Source organism: Saccopteryx leptura, chromosome 6 (genome assembly GCF_036850995.1).
Source record: "Saccopteryx leptura isolate mSacLep1 chromosome 6, mSacLep1_pri_phased_curated, whole genome shotgun sequence".
Classification (NCBI taxonomy): Eukaryota; Metazoa; Chordata; class Mammalia; order Chiroptera; family Emballonuridae; genus Saccopteryx; species Saccopteryx leptura.
In genome coordinates this window covers 112,091,252-112,116,700 of record NC_089508.1, presented here as the reverse complement: position 1 = coordinate 112,116,700, position 25,449 = coordinate 112,091,252, and positions in this window count along the sequence as shown.

Below are 25,449 nucleotides of genomic sequence, written 5' to 3'. Positions count from 1 at the left end.
TAGAGCACAGTTTCTACAATTGGGTCACTAACAGTGATAGATAAAGGAGCCTATCTTAATTCTATCATTTTGTTCCCAGATCATGTCTTTTAAATATAGAGGACATAGCACAATATATTAGATGCTGCCTTAGAGACAGCATCAATAGGGTTGATCCCCAAGTTAATCTCCTAATTGAATGTCTGTTTTAGTAGAAATATTTCCTGGTATTTTGATATATGGTATAAGGAAAGGATCACTTAGACCTGTGTCCGTTATTGTACACACATTATTATAAAATTACTTCTCTGGTCTGAAGCTGAATTATTTTTTATTTCATGTCAGTATATCTGTTATTTTTCAGGCCTTGAATAGTGGTGACTGAAGAAACACTTGAATTAGTGGAAGAAATACATGTCTGGAGTGAGGCATCAGTTCCAACAAGAAAATTTGCTACCCATGTTTGAATGGAAGGGATTTAATGTATTCAACTTTCCAATAAATAGGTAGTTCTCCTTCAAAGCTCACTCCTGATGAGATATCCAATACAATAGTAGTTAGATCAGCACTGATGAGAGAAAATACTTGATGTTAGTTGTATGTACAATCTCCATCTCTTTAAAAATGTCCACTTTATTCATGAGTACATCAATAGTATAGCTGAGCATAGAGTGTGGTCAGTTTCCACTGGATATGTCATATACCACTGTATTGTCAACTGCCCTTCCATGTTGGACCCTCTATACCCTCTATATTGGGTCCATCACATGCCTCTACTCCAGAACCTCTTTTTATTGTTGATCTTTTAGTTTTGCTCTTTTGTGTCCTGAACAACCAAATGTTTACAATAGCCCATAGCCCATGTATATTCTTATAGCAGGCCATGTCTCCTCTCTGTGAATCAGGCCTGAGTTTTTCCCCAAGAGGCCATAGATTTAGTTATGGAAGAGAGATTATTGCAGCAGAGATAATGGAGTTCTGAATCAATTGTTCATATAATTTTCTGGTCCCTCTCTAAGTGCTTGGGTTCAATTCTAACAGCATAATTTTTTATCATAAAATGGATTGTTGATGCCCCTGCCCAAAATGAATACCTGATGGATCTGACAATCCCTATTTTTGGATGAATATTTCTGGTCACATAGCCACTTGATGTCTAATGGTCAGGCTTTCAGTCTTAATTTGTGCTCAATAGCATGCCTGAAAGTGATGTTTAAATAGTGAGTGATTCTGTTGAGTAAGTCTTGGCTTTTTTCTAGAACTTACAAGGTCTATGTTTTGACTTTCCAGTGAGTTTTGTCACACTACACAGAAAGTACTTATTAAACATGGATATTTGTTGTAATTTGTATTCCCACCAACAGTGCATAAGGCTTCCCTTTTATACACAGTGTCACTGACTCTTGTTATTTGTTGTGTTCTTTTTTTTTATAATAACCATTCTGACAGGAGTGAAGTGAAAATTTAATTTTGGTTTTGATTTGTTTCCCCAGTGATGAGTGGGTTAAACTTTTTTTTTATGTGTCTTTTGTGCATCTCTATGTCTTCTTTTGAAAATATGTCTATTCATGTATGCTGCTCATTTTTAAATTGTTTGCTTTTTAAATTTATGTTTCAACTGTAATTAACTGTAATTTTATATTAGTTTCAGGTATTTTGTATAGTGGTTAGACATTTATATACCTATGAAGTGATCACCATGACAAGTCTAGTACCCATTTTAGACCATTCATGGTTATTACAATATTATTGACAAGTTGATAGAGCCAATGTAAAAAACAGTATGGCAGTTTTTCAAAAAAATTAAAACTAAAGCTACCATATCACTCAGTAAAACCACTTCTGTATATTTATCCAAAGAAAATAAAAACACTAATTTGAAAAGATATATGCACCCCTATATTCACTGTACCATTATTTATCATAATATATGCACACACTCTAAGTGTTTATTGATAGATTAATATTTAAATATTACTCAGCCATAAAAAATAAAATATTGCAATCTGCAACAATATGGATGGACTAGAGGGTATTATGCTGTTTGAAATAAGTCAGAGAAAGAAATATACCATATGATTTTTATTATATGTGAAGTCTAAAAAACAAGAACAATAACAACAATAAAAGAACAGATGAAACAAAATAGAAACAGACTCATAGATACAGAGAATAGATTGATGGTTGCTAGAGGGAGGGATGTAGAGAGATGGGCAAAATAAAAAAAGGGGGTTAAAACAGTACAAACTTCTGCTGCAAGTATGGTATATGATAAACCTAAAGAAGCCCACACCAAGAAAAATCAGTTAAAATGCCCAAGTTTAAAAACAAAGAGAAAATCTTGAAGGCAGCAAGAGACAAGTTACCTGAAAAGAAGCTCCCATAATACTGTCAGTTGATTTCTCAACATAAACTTTGAAGGTGAGAAGGATTGGCATAAAATATTCAAAATAATGAAAAGCAAGGACCTACAACCAAGATTACTCTGCCCAACAAGACTATCATTTAAAATTGAAGGAAAGATAAAGAGATTCTCAGGGAAAAAAATATCAAGGAGTTTATCACCACCATTACAACAAATGGACCTCTTTAAAGGGAACTCTTTAAGAAGATAAAAAAGATTTTTAAAAATATGAGTAGTTACTTCTCATATATGCCTTGACCAGGCAAGCCCAGTGTTTTGACCCAGCAATCAATAGTTCAAATGCTATAGAAATGTTTACCTAAAACCTATGTACTCTTATTGATCAATGTCACCTATTAAATTTAATTTCTTAAATAAAATTATTTTAAAAGGTATGAGTATTAAAGAGATAATAACTATATATTATGAATAATTACTTTCAATATAAAAGGATTAAATACTTTAATCAAAGGATTGAATGGATGAATGGCTAAGAAAACAAGATTCATACATATTCTGCTTCCAAAAGACCCACTTCAGATCAAAAGACAGACACAGACTGAAAGTAAAGGAATTGAAAAATATATTTCATGGATATGGAAACAAAATAAAAAGTGAGCGTAGTAACATATATAAGACAAAATAGACTTTAAAGCTAAGGTTATAACAAGGACAAAGAAGGACACAGCAATTACACTTCTGAGAATTTATTAGACAAATTTAGAATGATGTGATACATATATACATGGAATATTAGTCATAAAAATAGTGAAATCTTCTCATTCGTGACAACATGAATGGACCTACCGGATATTATGCTGAATGAAATAAATTGAACAGAGAAAGACAAATACCATATGATTTCACTTATATGTGAAATGAAAAAAGCAAAATAAACAAACAATAAAGAAACCAACATAGAGAACATTTTGATAGTTATCAGATGGGAGGAAGTTTGGGGGATAGACTAATGGGGGAAGGGGTTAAAGATGTACAAATTTCCAGTTACAAAATCAGTCATATTTTAAAGTACAACATAAAGAATATAGTCAATAATATTATAGTAACTATGTATGGTGTCAGATGGGTACTAGATTTATCGAAATGAACTCTTCTTAAGTTATATAAATGTCACTATGTTGTATACCTAAAACTAATATAATATTATATATTAATTGTAATTGAAAAATTAAAATAATATTTTTTAAAAAGTACAGTCTTCCAGTTATAAAATAATACATCACTGAGATGTAATGTGCAGCATAGAGAATATAGTCACTTATATTGTAATAACTTTGTATAGTGATAGATGCTATTCAGCATATAGTGGTGATCATTTTATCAAGTAAAAGTGTTAAATAACTATTTTGTACACCTAAAAGTAGTATAGTGTTTTATGTCAACTATACTCCATAAGAAAAGAGTAATACTGAAAGCTAGGAGGAACAAGGACTGGAGGGTATATGAATGCAGATTGTGGCATCTGAAGGACAGGTTTAAATTCCAGCTTCATTACTGTCAGTTTTGAATAACTGAACTAGTTCCTTAACCTCACCAATGCTGTATTCTCACAAGGTTTACATAAATGAGGTGCCTGGTATATCACCTTTAGCTCAGTGTTAAATAAAAATATATCATATGTTTTAATTCATACAAAATATTAATCATGGTGGGCAATTTTAAAAACATAAAACATATGTATATGTATAGCCTAATAGGAATAAAAAAAAATTCAGATCTATAGAGTAATACCTAAGAGGACAAGTATCAAAGTATAAATGATGCTATTTTTAGGAAATTTTAAAAAAATGTATTGGAATGACATGATTTGCCAAACCATACATGTTTCAAGTCAATATTACACCATCTACATACCACATCGTTCACCTTAGCCGCAAACAAGATTTTTTCCATCCCCATTTTCCTCCCTTTGTCTGCCTCCCTGTATTGCTACACCCCTTTTTCCTTTGGTTATTGGCACTCTGTTGTCTGTATCTATGCATTATGTATATAAGTTTTTTGGGTAATCCTTTCACCTTCTTTCATCCAGTCCCTTCCCTCACCTTCCTCCCTTTGACAGCTTTCCACCTGTTCCATGTGTCCACGTTTCTGTCCCTATTTTGTTCATCAGTTTAGTATGTTCATTAGGTTCCACATATAAATGAAATTATATGGTATTTGTCTTTCTTTAGCTGGATTATTTCACTTAACATTATAATCTCTAGGTCTATCCAAGTTGTTGTAAAATGTAAGATGTCCTTCTTTTTATGGCTATGTAGTATTTCACTGTTTAAAGCTACCCCAACATTTTTATCCCCTCATCCAGTGATAGACACTTGGGTTGTTTCCAGATCTTGGCTATTGTAAATAATTTTTCAATGAACATGGGGGTGCATATATTCTTTTGAATTAGTGTTTAAGGATTCTTAAGATATATTCTCAGAAGTGGGATCACTGGGTGAAAGGCAGATCCATTTTTTAATTTCCCAAGGAAATTCCATACTGTTTTCCACAATGACTGCATGAGTCTCCAGGTATTTTAGATGATCATTTCTATTAACCATTGGCTTTTCTCTATTTTGGTCATGAAACCTTTGTACAAAAAAATTTTCAATGCATTATGCTTTAAGGAGTCAAGCCTAAAGTATTATTATTGAAATATATTATATGCAAAAATTGTCCAAAGTACATCTTAAATCATTTTGAATTCAATAGGATATATTACCACACATGAAGAAACCAGATCTAAAAACCTTTTTAAAAAGTACCAAAAAAATGTTTCCTTCTTTTGATTCAAAAAAAGATTCAACATTTGGTATGAATACAACCTGATTTATATCCAGTTACCATCCATTAATTTTCTTTATACTTACTAACCTTAATGTGTTCTTTTATGTACTATTTGATGAAAAAGTTCAGGTTTTATTAGACAACCTAAGGTAACTTACCTGAAGAAATACAACTCAATCAGAAGAAAGTGTAGATGATGCTATACTATTTATTTTTTAAAAAAGCTTTTAATAAAAATTCAATAGAATATTAAGTCTATCAGTGATTGAATTAAATGTTAAAAACTTTAAGATTATGAGCTCATTATTTTAGAAGAGTTCAACATAAGATATCATTACATTATCTACCCTGAAAAGAAGATAACCAACTCCCAGCATTCCCCTAATCATGTAGAGAAACAATTATTCCCAAGTACTAATGAGGGTTAGACTTTACTGCCTTCACTATGCTTAGGAAGGAATTTCCTGTCCTGACTACCCTCTCAGTTACCTTAGGCATATGACAGTAATTTAAAAAGACAAAGTGAATACCTTATTAAATTGAGCATAGTGCTGTAACAGTTAAATTGGCTTTAAAAAGTGGGCAGATGGAAGGATTTTCCTGAAGTGAGAGGTAAGTAACTGAAATAATTATAGAAACAAATGAAAGTGGTGTCATGTATGATAAAAAGAGACCAATTATAAAGATTCAAGGTCATGTGTGCTGTTATATGCCAAAGATACAACTATGTTCAAAGAGGGCCATAGTGAGGTGAATAAAAGTTTAGGTAAAACAAAAAAGGCTACATTTAGGGCTTCAGTAGGCTTCAATCAAGGTGTCCCAATGATTCCTAATAAGGTTCCTGAATGACTGAAAAAAATTTCTCAGGTCACAGGAAATATTAAAAGCATTAAAAAAATAAAACAGAGAAGGTAAACTCCTAGGGTAAGAAAAATTATTGTTGCAGGAAAACAACCCCGACGGAGGAGACACTCAGACAACTTAATTACACTGCTTACAGAAATAAGGGGATCAGGGAATACGCAGATACTCCAGTACTTTCAGCCTTTTCTAAAGTGCATTTTCACCATCAAAATAAAAGTTGGCTTTGCATCTTATTTGCATAATTGAACAAATTTCTTTGACTTGTTGTTTGCTTTTCTAATGTTCTTGTTTAATAAAAAAAAATAAAATGCTTCTTTTTTTATCACTTCATATTTATTTTTAAATATCCCCTAATTTTTGTGAGAAGTATAACAGAGGAAGAAGAATTTATTAGTAGCAAGTGGAGCATGTGAGATTAGTAGCACCAAAGTGAAAGCTCCCTGAATTAGATTTTCCTACAGGTTATATATACCTTTACAGTATCTAAGCAATGGGCACGTGATTCCCTTGTTTAAGATTTCCTAGAACTCAAGGAAAGGGGAGGGGGAGTTTTGGTGGGATCAGCAAGGAGGAAGGGGTTTCCACATCACTGGAACAGATCTTACTTTTCTTGCTTTGTGTTGCAAGTGGCTCTAAACAACCATTTAGAGAATTATGGGATGTAGTTCATTTATAACTGGCTGACTCAGTTAGCTCTGCTGGCTCCTTTCCCATGTATTCTTCTGGTTTCTGTCCTCTCAAAGCAGAAGAGAGGTTTGCTCCCTCCTCATTATCACCATTTCTCTGGAAAATTCCCCTGAATGTATTTGCCAAAAGTCATTCACTCCTAGAAAATGCTAAAGTTTGTTTGTACATAATGTGGGACTCTAAAATGATTTCCAGAGTTCATCAGTTGAGAGCTGGCCAACAGGCTATGTCATCCTCAAGTCTGAGTCAGTCACAGCCTCTTTCACCTTCCAGTCTGGATTTGATTCTTGTTGGTCCAGTGATTTATGAATGAGTAACTTACCACCTCCAGTGATACGTGATGGTGGAAAGAAAACAGGATAACCACCAAAACAAATGCAGAAGCAAAACAAACAAAAAAAACATAAATAAAAATAAAACAAAGCATGAAAACTTTCTCCTTTAGAAAAGAGAAGGCTGTCAAATGGTTGTCACTGGCTGATAGAATACAAAGCAGAATATGAGGCCCTTCTTCTATGGCCATGGAGTTAATTCCTGTTTGAGACCTGAATTCTGCTCTCAGGGTAGGACTTTTTTTTTATTGTTTTTTAAAGAGAGAGGGAGAAAGAGAGACAGAAACAGAGAGAGAAACATCAATTTGCTGTTCCAATTCATGCTGTTATTGGTTGAGTCTTGTATGTGCCCTGACTGGGGATGGAATCCACCACCTGGGCATGTCTGGATGATAATCTAAGCAGCTGAGCTACCCGGCCAGGGTCTGAGGGACTTTTTTATTTGTCTTTTGTAACCCTAGACTTTCCATCTAGATAAATCTTTCTGTTTCTATTATTTCACATATCATATATGACTTGGACAGTCTACTGTATGACCTCTTCTGCCATGTTACATGTTTCACACTTTGTTTTTGTGGGCTTGGGGCATGAGGTTATTTTTGATGTGGAAAACCTTGGGTTTTACAAGCCAAATTTCTCATATGGTTGGCCATGAAATTCTTTGAAAACTCAGAACTTCGCAACCTAATTTGTTTTCAATCAGTTCTTAGTGAATGTAACTACAGCTTAAGATTTATTTGCATATAGATGTTAAGCCAATATTTTCACCATCTCTGTCTTCAATGTAATTACCTTACTAAACTCTCAGTTAAAGACCATAGTGTGTGACTACATGTGCCTAAATTCTAGTCTTTAGAATATCTTTGAAGTGAGATGTGTTAAGTGGGGAAATTTGCCCACAGAATTGACTGTTTTCTGGGTCTTTCTTCCTCCTCCCCCTGGGCATGAGATGGGAATTGGACCTTCCCCTTTGAGTTCAGATACAAAAAACATGCTTATTGAATGCTCATGACAGACTACTTAGGCTGGCATGCTTGCTTCCTAATGGTTACATGGGAGAGAAATCAATGTCTCCTTTGGTTAAGCCACTGAATTTTTTACACAAACACCCAGACTGTACCTTAACAATAGCGACATAGTGCATTTAGAAGTTGCTATTACTGTTTTGTGATTTTTTTCAACCAACCAATTGTTTCATAATCTGTTCACTTCATATCAATAGAGCCTAAAACTGTGGTGGTAACAATCCAAGGATATTAGCTGTCAAGGGCATAAATGTCAGAAATACAAAGAACACAAGTTTTCTACATTTGCTTATAATGTGTATACCATAAACATTAATGTACTTCTGTTTCAAATGGCTTTTTTGTATGTAGCACTCTGAACTTTCAACAAAATTCTTTATAAAGTTCTCTCATGAGTCAGGAGTCTATAAAAATATACCTAATTCAATCCTCCTCTTTAAAATTACAAAAGGATTTATATCCATTAATCTCTCATATCCACCAAAAATTGCCTGAGGCCACAAATCCCATACACAAACACAGCATGTAAGAAACCTGTGCTCAGGTTGTGTGTATGTGAATGTCACCTATCAAAATCATATGTTATTGACTTCCTAATATTTATAATAATTTCTTGAGACTTTTCTATGTGCCATATTCTGTAGTAAACAGAAGGAAGTGAGACTAAGCTCAAATTCACACAGTTAGAAAGAAGCAGAACTGAGATTAAAAGTTTTAACATGTGTTATATGAAAAACTTCAGTTCACTTAGTCAAGGTAATGATAACCACAATGCATAGAAGCATTTTCATTTTAAAATAATTTCTCAAGATTAGTTATTTCTTAGCCCTGGCCAGGTAGCTCAGTTGATTAGAGTGTTATCTGAGTATGCCAAGGTTGCAGGTTGAGTCCTGAGTCAGGGCACATACAAGAATCAACCAATGAGTGCATAAATAAGTGGAACAAATTGAGGTCTCTCTTTCCCTTCTGTCTCTATAAAATTAATAATGAAAAAAATTAGTTATTTTTTCATAGTTTGATGAATTATTTTTTCTGACCAGGATTCAGTTTTGCAACTTGTCTGGGTATCCAATTTTAGTTAATAAATTTATACTAAGAAATTTTACATTTACAATAGTATTTTCCTTATTTCTGATTATTTTCTTATAATATTTACATTTAAATTATGCATATGAGATCCTGTATTCATTAAAGAAGCAGTCAATATTGCCATTTCTTTATATCCTGATTCTTAGTCCCTCGTGGGGACCAGCTAGTTATATTATATTTAACCAAAGACTGTTCTAAAATTCAAGTGTAATCAAGAGTAAGTCGCGTCGGCCTAGCGTGCGGAGGACCCGGGTTCGATTCCTAGCCAGGGCACACAGGAGAAGCGCCCATTTGCTTCTCCACCCCTCCGCCGCGCTTTCCTCTCTGTCTCTCTCTTCCCCTTCCGCAGCCAAGGCTCCATTGGAGCAAAGATGGCCCGGGCGCTGGGGATGGCTCTGTGGCCTCTGCCTCAGGCGCTAGAGTGGCTCTGGTCGCAACATGGCGACACCCAGGATGGGCAGAGCATCCCCCCCTGGTGGGCAGAGCGTCGCCCCATGGTGGGCGTGCCGGGTGGATCCCGGTCGGGCGCATGCGGGAGTCTGTCTGACTGTCTCTCCCTGTTTCCAGCTTCAGAAAAATGAAAAAAAAAAAAAAAATAAAAAAAAAAATAAAAAAATAAAATAAGAGTAAGTCAATGGGTAGACTCCCTGATATGTGACACCTGTTATTCCAAAATTAGTTCAAGTATATTCAACTAATTGCCAGAAAAATTGGAAATGAAAGCAGATATCTAGAAAACAGAAAGAAGGAATTATTAACCATTAGATTTAGATTTAAAATGAAATTTTGCCATGCCTTAATAAATTATCTGTGTCTCATTTATATTCTTCTTTCTCTCCAAATTTTTCAACTTAGAGACAGAATTTTGGGCAGCTGTGAGAAACTGGGAAATTAAAAAAAGTAGTCTGTGGCTTAAAGCCATATAGTGCGTCTTATTCCATATGTGCCCCAAGCTGAGTAAAGGGAAACACTGGCTCTTTTCTAGAATTTTAGAGGAGTCTTAACTCTTGAGGGTATAAATTTGTTTTATTAAATAACTTTCTCCAAATATATTCTGATGAATCCTTCTTTTTCACCAGGAAGTCATCAAGATATCTTGGCTATGTTTCAAAATTTCTGTCACTTATTTCAGCAGTTATTTGGTTATTTTTATAAAATATTTGGTTATTTTTACTTTTAAAACTTTATTCTTAATTCAGTTCAAAATCTGATCTTTCTCCCTGACTGAGGGCAGGCTTCATCTCTGGCTGTGATTCTCAGAAGTACAAAAGAGTCTAGTTTGACTTTAGGTCACCTCCTCTCCCTTTCTTTCCTGTGCATGGGCTCCATTAAGGGGCTCAAGGAGCAGAGAGTGGGATTAGGCCACGCCAGGGTCTTCTGATATGGCAGTAAGGGCCTCTCCATTTTTTAACCTGTTCTTATTAATCCTTAGCACTACATATGTAGTGGTCTTCACACAGAGATGCCCATGGTATACACCCACAAGTTGTACATGCTTTTACTTAGCTCGGTAGCTTCCGACAGTCCCTCCTCTCTGGTGTGCCCACTGATCTTAGCTGAGTCATCACAGGGACAGCTGAAGTTTGTTCACCCACCACCTTGGCCCCCAGACATCTTAGCTGGATGCCGGGGTTCAGCATAATTTGAAGCTCTTGGCAAGCATCATGCTGGAGAACAAAATTGCCAGTGTCACTTTTTGCAAGTACACTTTGTCACTGCACGTGGTTTTGGGGGGGTCACTTGGCTTTAGGCATCTCAGCCATGGGTCCTGCACTCCCTATGAGGCTCAGCCATCTTCTTATGTTAGGGAGAGGGTCTCGGCAGAGGCAAGATGCTGAGTTATTCCGCCTGGTAATTAACTCCAAGAACAACTGGCTGATTTCACAAGCTCAGGGAGTTTTCACCTCAGACTGTTGGGCATATAGTAATTTTGTTCTTAGCTGTGGAAAATAGCATCGATTCTAGTTCAACAGAAAAAAAAAAAGTCATTTGATATTCTAGGAGTCCTCATTAGTCACTTCAAGATAGAATCCTGATATGACTCACTCATTCTGCTGGCTATTAGAAATGGCCGGGGAAACAGATACCTATTCTCTCCGACTAATGCCCTCAAAGCAAAATCCTCTTGTTCTCCAGAGCTCCTTTTGATTAGGTGGGAGGATGGGCCTTGCCTCTTCAGAGGTAATAAGTAGAAGAGGAGGGTAGCAGTGCAGATTACTTTAATGAGTACAAAAGAAAAATGCAATTCTTTTGACAGCTGGGAGAGACTGGATTCTTAAAATCATGTTGTAAAATGTCCACATGGGAGGAGCTGTAGCAACCATGTAAATCAAGTCTGATTTTACACTGGGGAGAAAACCAAGGTCCAGAGAGAGGGAAGTATTTGCTGAAGATTCCCCAGCATTCTTTGAAAGATAAAGATTAGATGCCAGATTGCTTGACAACAAATGATTTCCACAGAAAGTCTAAAAGTTGTTTTGTCCGAGTGTTTGAACACAGAAAGATAGGATCATGCATACTTCACTGAAACAACACACCCATAGTGACAATGAGAAAAGCATTAATGCATTTGTTGGCAGCAGTATTGAATATTATGCAGTTAGGAGAATTCCTTTCAGTGTCTCACCAGAATGAAACAAGTGTCATGATTCGTCACCTGCCAGGCCTCCGAGGTTTATAGATGGGCTCTCAGAATCACCCAGAGGTATGTGTCATATATGCTCCAAATGGGAAAAAGCACATGAAATGTTCATTTCCTGAGTATATGTGCCTCATTTTACTCATCCCCACTAAGTACAAACAATCAAAGATATTAAAAGAATTGCAATGAGAGAAAACAGTTGCCTAACTGAAATACTATCAAGCAGCAGCTAAACTTCAAATTGCATAGATAAAGTAAAAGACAACTATGGTCTTTATAAAATGAAGGCATATGTTAATTTTTCTTAAAGTAGGAATTTGAAGTCATCTTATTAAACATAAATTTATTCTCTTCTTATCCTTCACGTTGTTCCTGTGAGGAATATACCTGATCCAGAAATAGTATCAATGTATAGGTAAGGACTTGGAAATAATAATTCAGTCACATAGCCAGTCATGAAAAATGGCTAACTTCAAGATGGCATCTTTTATATTGGTTGTAGTCTGCTTCAAATAATAAAAGCTGTGTTCTAATGAGCTGACATTTCCATTGCCCTGAAGAGTTTTTGTAATTAGACATCTGAAAACAGTGGAGCAATTATGAAGTTGTAGTTATTTTTAAAATTGCTTTATTCCTAATGAGGCAGCAGTTTGGATTAACTTGCTACATTTGTAGTGGTTGGGGGGAAAAATCTTTAGAAAAATAGTGTTCTGAAATATTTGCCTCTAACTCAAAACAAGTAAAAAAAATATTTTTTATTCCTTTTATTTTCTTTTTTTTTAAATTTTTTTATTTTATTTATTTATTTTAGAGAGGAGAGGGAGAGAGAGAGAGAGAGAGAGAGAGAGAGAGAGAGAGAGAGAGAGAGAAGAGGCAGAGAGAGAGAAGGGGGTAGGAGCTGGAAGCATCAACTCCCATATGTGCCTTGACCAGGCAAGCCCAGAGTTTCGAACTGGTGACCTCAGCATTTCCAGGTTGATGCTTTATCCACTGCGCCACCACAGGTCAGTCTCCTTTTATTTTCTTAACTAGAGGTAATCTGCCACCTTCCCTTGGCTACTCAATAAAATTATGTATCTAAAAGTGGAAACTGTTCTACCTTTTTGAAGGTGTGGGTAAGATCACTGGGAGCATTTTTGATAACAGCATCATTGACAGAGAAAGTGCAGGAGTCCACATGCATTTTGAGTGAAAGAGGATAGGCAATGAGTCAACCAAGTTCAAGAATATTGTATGCAGTTATTATGTACAAAGGAGTCCACTTAAGTCCCACTTACGTTTATACTCTAAATATAAAAAGTTATGAAAACTACACACAGCATAATCAGGCCATGGTACAGTGGATCGAGCATTGGACTGGGATACAGAGGACCCAGGTTCAAAACCCTGAGGTCTCTGGCTTGAATGCAGGCTCACCAGCTTAACCATGGGGTCGCTGGCTTGCTTAAGCCCAAAGGTCACTGACTTCAGCAAGGGGTCACTTACTCTGCTGTAGCCCCCTGGTCAAGGCACATATGAGAAAGCAATCAATGAACAGCTAAGGTGTCACAATGAAAAACTAATGATTGACGCTTCTCCTCTCTCTCCCTTCCTGTCTGTCTGTCCTTCTCTCTGTCACAAACAAACAAACAACACACAGATTCAGGTAGCCTTCTAAATAGCTTCCAGTTATTATTGAGTCCCTGAATTTGTATCCAAATAACAAATCCATTTAAATATTTTTGGTCAGGCCTCCTGTTTAAGCTGTCAAGTATCTAGTGCTCCCTCCACTGTCCTCTTTTAGAATGCCTACTTGAATGCCAAAGGGGAAGTTTCTCAGTTTTCCCATTCTATTAATACGAATGCCAAGGTGGTGGTAAGTTTTTCACAAATGCAGGCAAATGAGTCTCTTCTCAATTTTGTCACTGAGGTCTAGAGGAAATACTCTTGTGCAAGGGGTTCTGTATTAGTCAGGATTCTCCAGAAGAACAGAACCACTAGGAGAAGTGTTTGTGTGTGTGTAAAGAGATTCAGTATAAGGAATTGGCTTACATAATCATAAAAGTAGAGAAGTCCCCAAGTCTGCGCAGTAAGGCCTGGGAACCAGGAAAGCTGATAGTATAAATTCAAATCCAATCTAAAGACAAAAACACTGATGTACTTACTGGCTTGAAGACCTTTAATGAATTGGGTAAGGCCCACCTACAGTGGAGAGGGCAATCTGCTTTAGTCAGATTCAAATATTAATTTCATCTAGAAAAATCCTCACAGACCCATTCAGAATAGTGCTTATCTAAAGTCTGGTCACTAGTCACTCAATCATAAAATTAATCATCACTCTTCCCTGGAGTTGCTGGCTTTCTGCATTTTATATTTATTATGTTAACAACTTTTTGGACCTCAGCCTTCAGCAATTCCATGAGAACAAAAAACCTCTTTCTCTTTCCTAGGCATAGAATTCTTCACACTTTTATTAGCTGGAAAAATATTTTCTTTCTTAAGAAACACTTACTAAAAAGGTACAGTTCTATTTCTTTCTTTTTTTTTTATGGGATTGTCATTGCAGATATATTTTTGTGCATATATGCTGGTAAAAAAGGTGGATATATGCGTACATTCACAAACAGATTAATTTTTTAAAAATAGGATTATATTGAAGTGCTACATTTAAAATATAAAAATTAATTTTACACAAATTTGACAGAAAAAAATAAGCAATAGAATGGAGGAATTGCTTAGTTTAGATAAATGTTTTGTTACTTAAACTGTATTATTTCTAAAATATTTCTCTAACAAAGTATTGTGAAAAAATGAAGTTAGAATCTTGATTTAAGTTTGTATTTTGATTTAAAGCAATATATATTAATTTGCTTTGAAGGAAAAGAATGCTGGTATTCTCATTCTTCCTGTTACCTCTTTTTTTCTCCGCTTTCAAATTTGTTTAGTTTATTGCTATCACTAGATTGTTTCATAACTATGATTATTATTAAGCTCATTTGATCTTCTGTATTAAATGGATTCTAAAATTATTGTGATTCTTGTGTCATGCCTTCTCTATTTTTGAGTTCTTGGCTTGTCCATTTCTGAGTTCTTTGTTTTGATTCATTCTTAGCTGGCTGGTGTTTACTATGAAGGAGGTTTCTTTTTCTTTTTTTTTAATTAAATTTAATGCAGTGATATTGATAAATCAGGGTACATATGTTGAGAGAAAACATCTCCAGATTATTTTGACCTTTGATTGTGCTGTATACCCCTCACCCAAAGTCAAATTGTCTTCTGTCACCTTCTATCTGGTTTTCTTTGTGCCCCTCCCCTCCCCCACCCCCTCTCTCCTTCCTTGCCCCATCCCCCCTCCCCCCACTCCTCCACCCCCATTGCCATCACATTCTTGTTCATGTCTCTGAGTTTATTTTTATGTCCCATCTATCTATGGATTCATATAGTTCTTAGTTTTTTCTGATTTACTTATTTCACTCCGTATAATGTTATCAAGGTCCATCCATGTTTTTGTAAATGATCCGATGTCATCATTTCTTATGGCTGAGTAGTATTCCATAGTACATATGTACCAAAGCTTTTTAATCCACTCATCCTCTGACGGACACTTGGGCTGTTTCCAGATCTTCACTATTGTGAACAATGCTGCCACAAACATGGGGGTGCATTTCTCCTTTTGGAGCCGTTCTATGGTGTTCTTGGGGTATATTCCTAAAAGTGGGATAGCTGGGTCAAAAGGCAGTTCGATTTTCAGTTTTTTGAGGAATCTCCATACTGTTTTCCAAAGTGACTGCACCAGTCTGCATTCCCACCAGCAGTGCAGGAGGGTTCCCTTTTCTCCACATCCTCGTCAGCACTTATACAGGTTACAGTTCTATTTCTAACTTGTAACTGCAACCACATCCTACAGAGGCAAGTAGAATCTAGACTAGCCTTCTCACAGTACATTTTAATCTCTAGAAGACCCAAATATAGATTTTCCAGAAAAAAAAAATTGTACCTAAAGTTACCATAATACCATATCTCTTTGGAATATCTTTGAAATGGAAGTCTTTACCTCTTGGAAACTACATATTCTTGAACCCAGAGTTTAGCATTAAGAAACAGGACTTCAGTTAAAAAGTTTTGTCAAGAAGAAATTTAATCCTGAACCAAGACCAGGAAAAATTTATTTACTTCCTAAAAAATTGAGGCAGAAGTGAAAAATTTATATGGAACCAAAAAAGACCCCAAAGAGCTTCAGGAAGCTTGAGAAAAAAAATTATATTGGAGAAATCACATTACTTGATATCAAACTATACTACAAGACCATAGTAATTAAAACAGCATGATATTGGCACAAGAATAGGCATGTAGATCAATGGAACAGAATAGAGAGCACTAAAATAAACCCATGCCTATATGGTCAATTAATATTTCTCAAAGGAAGCAAGGATATATAATAGGCTAAAGACATTCTATTCAATAAATGTTGTTGGAAATTTTAGACTGATACATGCAAAAGAAAAAAAAGAAAAAAACTAAACCACCAACATATATCATACACAAGAATAAACTCAAAAGGAATTAAAGACTTAAGTGTCAGTTGTGAAATATTAAAGTCTTAGATGAAAACAGATAGAAAAATTTCAGACATTTCTTGTAGCAATATTTTTTCAGAGATATCTCCTTGGGCAAGGGAAACAAAGGAAAAATAAATAAATGGACTATACCAAATCAAAAAGCTTTTGCAAAACAAAAGAAAACTTCAATAAAATGAAAAGAGAACCCACTGAATGAGAGAAAATATTTACCAATGTTACCTCTGATAAGGGGTTCATTTCAAAAATCTATAAAAAATATATACTACTCAACACCAAGAAGACAAACAACTCAGTTAAAAATGAGCAAAGGATCTGAATAGATACTTCTCCAAAGAAGACATACAGATGGCAAATAAGCATATGAAAAAATGCTCAACATTACTAATTATCAGAGAGATGCAAATTAAAATCACAATGAGATACCAACTCATACCTCTCAGATGGTATCATCAATAAATCAACAAATAATAAGGGCTGGTGAGGATGTGGAGAAAAGAGAGCTTTTGTGCACTGTTAGTGAGAATGCATATTGGTGAAGCCTCTGTGGAAAACTGTATGGAGTTTCTTCAAAATATTAAAAATGAAACTACCTTCTGACCCAGTGATTCTACTTCCCCAAAACACCAATTTGAAAGAATATATACACCCCTATGTTTATTGCAGCAATATTTATAATAACTAAGATCTGGAAACAGCCCAAGTACCCATCAGTAGATGAATAAATAAAAATCTATGGTATATTTACACAATGGAACACTACTCATCTTAAAAAAAAAAGAAAATGTAAACTTTTGTTACAACATGGATGGTCCTGGAAAACATTATGTATGCTAAGTGAAATAAGCCATATGTGGGATCTAATGAACAAAATGAACTAACAAGCAAAGTAGAGACAAACTCATACATGGAGAGCAGGTTGGCAGCTGTTGGGAGGAGGGTTGAGTAAGGAAGGTTGAAAGATAAAGTAGAATAAAAAAGAAAGTAAAACTCATGGGCATGAATAGGAATGTGGTGATTTCAGGAGGGGCAGGACTGAAGGAGGTAATAGATGAAGGTTTATCTTGGGAAAATGAACACACAATAAGGGTATAGAGATCTGTTGAATAATTGGGCACCTAAAACCTGTATAATTGTTAACCTGAGTCAGCCCAATAAAATCAATTAAAAATTATTGAAGGTTGTCAAAGAAGATAACACATTCTTCTAAATAGATCCATTAAAGACCCTATTTGAGAGTGAAGGAGTTGAGTATAAAGGAGAAAGAAGACACAGTGAAAGAAGAAAACGTAATAGATGGAATGTTCTAGTTTGCTATTGGGTGTAACAATCTCATGATAGTCAACTTCCACATAAAGAAAATAAAAAAATACATGTAATGAACATATTTTAGGGTTCAAAGTCCCCAACTCCATTTGCTCTCCACAACACACTTGCCTTCTAGGTTATTGAACTTTATTATTTCCAATTTAGAAGACCTAAATTTTGTCTTAGAGCTTTTTTCTAACTACTTTCTTAATTTTGCAGTTTTCTTTCCAGGAGAGGGAATTTATACAAATCCTTGTATAAAATTAAGAAAAGAGGTCCTCAGTACTTTTTATCATATTACCATCTTGTCTAGAATTTGCTTATTTTATGACAATGATGAACTATTTTTCATAGGTGTGGGAAGGATCACACAAAGCCTGTGCTAGCACTTCAAGTTTAGGTATCTCAAAATACAAAGTTTGTTTGAATTTTACTTTATATTTGGGCTGTTTATTTCCATCACTGTCTGACTACAATGAGCAATCAGCTTTTGTGATGGCGAGCTGCTTATAAGATGACTCATATATAAATACTGCAAGCAATTGTTAGAACACTGGCAAAGTCACATTGGCCCTTCTTGCCAGTCAAGTCTATAAATATCTCTGGCATTCTAGAAAATGAGTCTCCTGAACATATCATAATGGAATGTTGACAGAAAACCCAGATTGCTACCCAAACTGTACAGAATACAAATGAAGAATCTCCTAGCTGGTTGTGCTCGAAAGAAAAAGTGTGTGTTGTATAATGCATATCAATGAATCAAAGGGCTGAAAACCTAAAACAATTTGAACTAGTTTAGCACAGAATTAGATTGTAGCAACACAAAATACAGTGAGACAAACATATTTAATTAGAAAATTAATGTCCTGAATTTGAGGCTGGAGGCAACAAACATGTTACTCAAGAATTCTTGGATTCCACTACTGATGTGTGGGTGGCCTGGCAATTCATATTCATATGAGCATATGAATTTATATTCTCAATATTTACTACCATCACTGATTATTTCCAATTTAATTTCTAATAAAATATGTATTTGGCTGAAATCAGTGCTGTTCAATTTGTAAAGATGTACTACAAATATGTTAATTCCAATATATAATTTGTTTATATATAAAGATTCAGTGGTGTAGCTTTAAGGGTTTTCCACTATTTCTGGATTTGTGAAGTTCAGCAGTTATGTTTTAATAACTACATTAGTCAGGGGTCTCTAGAGAAACAGAGCCGATACTATAGAGATTTATAATGAGAGACTGGCTCACATGATTGTGGAGACTGAGAATTACCATGATTTGCTGGAGGCCCAGGGAAGATGGTGGTGTAGTTCCAGTCTAAACCTAAAGGCCTGAGAACTAAGGGCCCATGGCACAATATCAAGTCTGTGTTTAAAGACCTGAGCATCAATAGCATCATTGTCCAAGGACAGTAAAGATGGATGTCCCAGCTCAAGCAGAGAAAACTAATTTGTGTTCTTCTGCCTTTTTGTTCCACTCAGCCTTCAATAGATTGAGCAATATTCACCCATATTGGTTAAAGATGGATGTCCCAGCTCAAGCAGAGAAAACTAATTTGTGTTCTTCTGCCTTTTTGTTCCACTCAGCCTTCAATAGATTGAGCAATATTCACCCATATTGGTGAAAGGGATATTTAAATTCTACCACTTTATTTACTCATTCATTCACTTTTCATTCATTCATTCATTCATTCATTCATTCATTAATTCATTCATTTATTCAATCATTCACTCTGTCAACATAAGACACTTCTAAGAATTTTTTTAGTTTATTTGAGCCAAACTGTCGACAATTGCCAGGAAACAGAGTCTCAATGGATTGAGAAAGTGTTCTGGTGGTTTCACCACTTATTTTATACAGAGATGTAAGGGGGTTACATGAATTTGATTGGATTGGTGATAGATTAGGGCAGGGGTCTCAAACTAGCGGCCCGCGGGCCACGAGTTTGAGACCCCTGGATTAGGGAGGTGAGAAAAGGCAAAGCAGGAATATCTTCTGGGTTTGAATAAAAAGTACTGAAACTTCTTTCATATAGGCAAGAATAAGATAGTTTATAGTTAATTAACATGATAACAATAATAATAAAGGGATTTGTGCGTTCCTGCCCTGGTGGGACTCTTGCCCTGAAGGCATGTTATCAGGTACTTTATTGTAGATGCAAAAGATAACAGACAGGCTAGATTACAGTAAGCACTGACCTTTGTTAGAGAAAAATACCTCCCTAAAACATGACTACCCACCATAAACTGCTTTAGTTAAAAAGTTTTTATTTCAGACTATTCTGGTTACTTCAGGTCTCTGAGTCTGTGAGGCCACCATGCAGGCTTTCCTTGAGCTTGTCAAGTTCAGCATGTGGCCCCTTTTTTGTCCACAACTCATTTATTCAAATATTTATTTTATTGAATATATTGGGGTGACATTGGTTAATCAAACTGTACAGGTTTCAGGTATAAAATTCTACAATACATCATCTGTATGTTGCATTGTGCGTGTACCACCCAAGTTGCCTTGCTCTATCACCACCTCTCCCCTCTTTTTTTTCCCTTCACCCACTTCCCTCCTGTAATACCAACACTGTTTTCTGTGTCTATAAGTTTTTTCTTTACTTAAGCCCTTCACCTTTAAATTTAACCCCCGATTTGCATACTGTTGGTCAAATAAGTTTGTAAACATGATATATATGTTTGCTCACTTATAGTTTGTATTGGGTGTGGAGGACAGACTGTAAGCAGGCAGGGTCCTTATAGCCTAAGGCTTAATTTTAAGACTAAGCCTTTTCCACTTTTTTAATACTAAGATCTTTTCAAAACTAAGCTTTTCCCCACTGTAAGGCAAGGAGCCACCATCGTGGCCATTCACATGCAGGTTCCCATTGGATTCGGGCAGACGATAAAGAAATGGTGGAGTCAGAGGATGGGGGGCCATCCTATTTATTGGTGTCTCACCAAGACAGGCAAACCACAAAAGAAGACAAGGGAAAAGCAGAAAACCAGCTCTTCCCATGAAGGGCAAGGGATCAGGGGAGCCCCTGCAATTATGATAGCAGGAACTGTGTGTCCAAGCTCCTGGTCTGTCCCACTTTATAGTGTAGAAAACCAAAATCCCTTAATCCAATATACAAACAAGGAAGTCTCCAATACAAAGTCACTTATCCAAGGCATAATTGGATTCCTCATGAGAGTGCACCACCCAGATCATACAATCAGTCAAGGGTGTGGGGAAAAGCTTAGTCCCAAAACCAAACCTCAGGCTACAACAACCTGGCCTGCTTATAGCCTGTCCCCCACACCCATTATAAGTCACAAGCGAGCAAACATATATATCATGTTTACAAACTTATTTGACCAACAATCCACCCCTTTTGCTCGCTTTACAATCTAAACCACAGGCATCTTCCATGATGGTCACTGTGCAAGGAGTAGGATATATTGCATAAACAGAAATAGTACCAACTACAGCAATAGGATTAACAGATCAAAACCTATGGGCGAAATGAGAGAGCTGTCAGTGGCACCAAGAGAGGCAAATCTTTTCCCTCTGGCAGAATACAGGCCAGAGTTTTGTCTGCAGACAGCACCGTAGCTGGCACCAGAGGCCGCCCTGAGCGGGCATACCAAACCTTATTGGCCAATACACCAGCATCTGCTGGTTCTATGTGAAGTAAAATAGGGGAACTCATTATTGGCCATAAAGAAATTACAAAGGTGCCCTTCAAAATGCTGTCCCCTTGAGCACTCAAGGGATAATACACTTCTACCTTAGGTGGCCAGGTGCTGGTTGCCCAAGGAGTTAACTGGAGGTCCACCTCTAACTCCTTTCCCCATGGTGCCAACAAGGCCACCCATCTCAGATGGGGGGCCTGTACAGTCCAGGGCCAAGTCCATTGAAGCCGTTGTCCTTTAAGAAGGGCTGTTGGAGCAGGCAAGAGCACGTTGCCCTGCTGTCCGAAACCTGGCTTGAGTAAAATGTCCTTGGTGCGTATCTGCAACTGAATAGGGGCAGCTGTCCGATGCAGGAGGGCCTCTACTGGAACTGGGCTTCCCCGTCGAGGTCGCTCATTCAAAATCCGAAGTACTGTCCATAAGCGGCGTGTCCATCCAGTAAGAGAGCCAGTGCCCCCCTCCTGTCGCAGTCCCTGCTTTAAGAGTCCATTATAACGCTCAATGATACCAGCAGCCTGGGGGTGGTAGGGAACATGGTACTTCCAGTCCACCCCCAGCTTTTGAGCCCATTGCCTCACCGTTGAACCAGTGAAGTGGGTACCATTGTCACTTTCAAGGACCAGCGGTCGCCCGTATGCAGCACTCAGGCAGTCCAGAGCCTGTATGACTGCCCTCTGGTCAGGGTTACGAGCGGGGTAAGCAGCAAGCAGCCCGGTGGCAGTATCTACACAAGTGACTGCATACTGGTACCCTTCTGACTTTGGTAAGGGTCCAATGATGTCTATCTGCCATCGTGTCAGTGGGACATGACCCCTCTGGATCTGTCCAGGTGACACCAGTGGTCTCCGAGGGTGTTCCTTGGAACATACTGCACATTGCTCACAGGCTGCAAGTACCTCTGCATAGGACACAGGCAAGTTCCAAGCCTTAACCGTAGCCCACATAGTTTTCTGTCCTGCATGGAGCAGGCGCCGGTGGAGCCACTGTGCCACATCACCTGCAGGTGCAGTCTCCAACCATCGCACCCTTGCCAACGTATCTGCCTCATCATTCCCAGGATGGGCTAGAGGGGCATGCCCTGTGACATGATATACTGTCACCTGCTTCTGGTGTCCTATTTCCCATAAGTCCTGCCACATGGCCTGACCCCATAATGGACGGTGCATTACCATCCACTGGTTAATATGCCAAGTAGCAATCCAAAGGGTCAGTCCACGATAGACAGCCCAACTGTCAGTACAGATCACCAGAGGTGAAGGTTCATTATGGGCAACTAGCCAAACAGCTCTTAATTCTGCCCATTGGCTGCTTTGGCCTGTACCCGTGTCCATCCAAATAGTCTCAGTGGCCGGATGGAAGGCGATAGCCGTCCATTTGGCAGGTTGGCCCCTGCTGGAACCATCAGTATACCAGGCATCTTCGGGGATGGGCACCCGCCCCTCCTGGTAGCGACTGACCTCAGGTTCTGCCTCCTGAGCCCCAGTTGCACCTGACTCTAAAGTCGCATAGGTGACTGGACCCAAGACTTCCTGCAGTTCTGCCCTCAATGGGCTGGTGCTAAGAGCACAGCGTTGTTGCAGATAGGCACCCCACTTGGCCAGGGTAGACATTTGGGCCATACCACTACGTGGTTTAGTTGCCCAATCTCTCACCCATCCAGCTATAGGGTATGTTGTTTTGACTGTAACTGGTGTTGTGGTTGTAATACTCTCAGTTGCCAGGAGGGCAGCATACACAGCTGCCAGCTGCTTCTCTACTAATGAGTAACGAACTTCAGCACCTTTCCACAATTGGGACCAAAATCCAATAGGTTGCCGTAGGCGCTCTGTCCGCTGCCACAAGCCCCATCCAAACCCCTCCGAGGTTACATGAACATCCAGCTCACAGGGCCTGGCAGGATCAAACACATTCAAGGCCTGTGCCACCTTGACAGCTCTCTTAGCAGCTGCAAATGAACCTTGCGCCTGCTCAGTCCAATCCCAGCGAACCCCCTTTCGAATAAGGTTGTACAAGGGGCGTAGTAACTGAGCCAAATGCGGTATAAATGCTCGCCAATACCCCAACAAACCTAAGAATTCCTGTAACTGTTTTACCGTAGTGGGCACGGGGTATGCTTGAATCTTATCTATAACTGCATCAGGGATAACTTTTGTCTTACCCGACCAGACAACTCCCAAGAATTTAACAGATAACCCAGGTCCTTGTAATTTGTTCTCGTTAACTGCCCAGCCACATGCTTTCAAATGGGATAGCAGGGTAGGGACTGCTTGCTCCAATTCTGAAAGAGAATCACTAGTTAGCATAATATCATCAATATAATGGTACATGCGGACTACCTCTGGCTGTTTCCATTTAGCCAGGTCAGCAGCCACCAGCCCATGGCACAAGGTGGGGCTATGCAAATAGCCCTGGGGTAACACTGTAAAGGTCCATTGTCTCCCTTCCCAACTGAAGGCAAATTGGTCTTGACTCTCTGCAGCTATATCAATAGAGAAAAAAGCATTGGCCAAATCTGCCACAAAGTGGTATGTCCCCAATTCATGACTTAGCCGATCCATCATGTTAGCTATAGAGGGAACAGCAGCGTGCAAAGGGGGAACAACTTTATTAAGTTCCCTGTAATCTACTGTCATTCTCCAGGTTCCATCTGCTTTGCGCACAGGCCATACTGGGGAGTTGTAAGGACTGTGTGCTGGCCGGATGATCCCCACCTTTTCTAGTTCAAGGATTGTCCCTGTGACTTCTTCATAACCACCTGGCAGGCGGTACTGCTTGGTGTTAGTCACACGCCGAGGGATGGGTAATTGCAAAGGGGAATGTGATGCATGTCCCCGCAATACTGCCTTCACAACCCTGATCCGCAGCCGGAACTCCCCAGCTGTAGTTTCCAACCACAGTCCTTGCAAGACATCTACCCCCAAAATATATTCAGGAATAGGAGATACATACACCTTATATGGCTTAGGAGGCAGTCTCCCTATCCCCAATGGAATAGTTATTGGCTTCACTTGAACAGTTTGGCCCCCATAACCGTCAATGGCCACTGGGGTCCCAGCAAACCGCTCTGGGTTTCCATAGAGAAGGGAACATTCTGCACCTGTATCCACCAAGGCCAACACCTGTTGTATGTTGGAAGGGGACCAGTGGATAGCCAGTTCCACATGTGGCCTCCGGTCCCCGCCCATCCCCGTTAGACGGGTCCCTCGGCCTTTTTCCTATTCAAACTGGTACAATGGGTCTTGGGAGTTCCCCTCTCCCTCGGCCGTCTCTATCATATAATCTTGTAACTGAGCTGTGCACGCACCAAACGTTTTATTGGTAGCTGCTGGGGCCTTTCGTCTCAATGGCTGGAACTTCTGTTCAAACATATATATCATGTTTACAAACTTATTTGACCAACACCCACACACTTGACTGTTGCATGATGTGGGGTGGTGCACTCTCATGAAAAATCCCATTTTGCCTCAGATAAGTGACTTTGTATCAAAGAGTTCCTTTTTGTATATTGGATTAAAGGTTTTGATTTCTACAATATAAAGTGGGGCAGAGGAGCCCATGCTGGAGGAGAGCAGAGAAAGATCACATGGAGGAGAGGAGAAGCAGCCAAGATAATGGAGTGCTGAAGGGGAATTCAGTTTTTGTAAAGTTTGTGCAGAGAGAAGGAGATGGGGAACAGAGGTGAATAAGGCTGGTGAGGTAGAAACCTTTGATTCTAGGAAACTCAAATAAGTCAGTGGCTTTGAGAGCCCTGAATGGAAAGGGAAGTGCTTTACCACTGTGTGTATTTCTTGCCTGCCAGGTGCAAGCTATGATTAAAGGTAAAAGCCCACCAGTTTTTGGCTCTGTTGTTTCACTAACGTCTGTCTGAATCAAATGCAAACCTGCAAGAGCCAGGCAGCTGTGATGGTGGCTGCAGCTACTGGCTTTACATTTGGCGTGGTTGGCAGGATTCAATACAGATCAGTATGAAGCCACCGCCACCTTTGAGGGTTGGAGTTGAGGATTGGCTGCTATAATCGTTCCCCATGGCTGTGTTTTGGGGGCCATAGGCTGGCTGACTTTTACAGTCATGCATGAGGAAACTGAGAGCTCTGTGGA